The sequence below is a fragment of the Frankliniella occidentalis genome, unplaced genomic scaffold (genome assembly GCF_000697945.3).
Source record: "Frankliniella occidentalis isolate FOCC.00 unplaced genomic scaffold, Focc_3.1 Scaffold115, whole genome shotgun sequence".
Lineage (NCBI taxonomy): Eukaryota > Metazoa > Arthropoda > Insecta > Thysanoptera > Thripidae > Frankliniella > Frankliniella occidentalis.
The window spans coordinates 5,939-7,619 of record NW_026267243.1 but is presented as its reverse complement, the minus strand read 5'-3'; positions in this window follow the sequence as shown (position 1 = coordinate 7,619).

The following is a 1,681-nucleotide window of genomic DNA, read 5'->3' as shown; positions in this document are numbered from 1 at the left end:
AGCGCCGCGCCACGCCACGCCGCGCCACAGGGCGCAGTGCTCGCTGGCTCGGCGTGCTTCGGGCGCGCTCGGCAACACTCGGGACTCGGGCGGTTGCGCCGTCGAGCCAGGGCCTCGGGCCGGCCCCAGGACCTCCGCAGCAATCGCCGACATCCCCGCGCCACGCCGCGCCAGCCGAGCGCTGCGTCCGCGGCGCGCGGAGTCGCCCCGTCCTCGTCACGCCAGGCCGGCGGCCGCGGGGGCGAGAGAGAGCGCGCGGTCCTGGGCGCCGCTCGCACGCGCAGCCTCTGCTCTGCGGCCGTGCCGAGGCCGGGCCGGGGGCCCCGCTCTCCACCACGAGACCACCGCCAGCCCATACGTACCATTTTTACCGGGAGGGGCGGCGCGGGCGCCCCCTTAGGCCCCACCACGGGCCTTTACGGGCTAATGGGTAGTTTAGCAGCGACACGTTTACGCGCAAATGTTTTCTCGGGGGGAGGCGGGGGGGCGAGGCCAGCCCGCTCCGTCCGTCTCAGCCTGAGCGCCCGGCTGCCCACAATCCCGCCGGCCCCGCCCCGCCCCGCCTCGCCCCGCCCTTCCGTCCGCGGCGGCGATGATCGCTCGACTCCGCGATCACTCTTTTCGCCACGGCCCCGCCACGCCTCGCTCTCACTCCCACGCCGCCGTCGCCGGCTTTGTCTCTCTCCACTCCGCCGGGGAATCAACTGAACCAGGCTTGACAAATCCGCGCGACGCCGCGCGCTTTTGCACGAGTGTACAGTAGTGCAGGTCACACGAGAGACAAGTGGCGCGCGCCCCGCCCGCGGACCTCGCGGACTGCGACTCCTTAATTGTTTAACGACCTCTTACCGCCGCCCTTCTCTTCCCCTCCCCCTCCTCCCCGTCTGCCTCTCTACCATCTGAGTTTGTAAATGGTCACTCTTTTTCTCCGGAAGGTGCGTTTCCCTCGGTTTGTCTCGCGCCGCAGAACACGATCTGTTTTATACTACACTGTCATCATATCGTGGGACAAGCGCGAGAGGCAGTACGGCATCCAGAGCGGGCGGGGAAAGAGGGAGAGAGGGGGCGGGAGGGCACAAGTAGTGGAGAAAGGGAGACAAAGAGCGTCGCTACGGCGCAAGTTTGATAGAGCACGCGAGAACATTACTTCGTAGACATGTAGGCGTCGCGCGTCGCAGCGGAGCCGGAAAGGAGAGAGAGAGAGAGAGAGGGGGGGGCGAGGGAGAGGCAGGCGACAAGATTACATATACATACAGCGAGAGGGGCGGGAGGTTCAAATTGAAGTTGCCGCGGCAGAGAGGCGGGCGGCGGCGGGGCGGGCGGGCATACTGAAGAACTCCATCGACGCGACACCAGTTGGCAGGGCGGCCAGCAGCAGTGCAGCGGTGCGGCGCGCGGCAGGACCGCCGCCGAGCTACTTGTACATAGTTTAGATTCAAACAGAAACGGACCATCATTCCTCCGCGTGCTCTTGCAACGGCAGCCGAGGGAAAAACTGGCACGAGGCGGGAGGTGAGGAGGGGGGGGGGGAGGAGAAGGAGGACGTCATCTTCCTTCCACACTACACTGGGCAGCAATCCTTTGCCGGGCAGCCGCCGGCCGCCACGCCCTGCGGCGGCTTGCACTCGGCGTGTGGGCATTTATCACGCGACTGAAAGGGGACGGCGGCGGGATGGGGGGG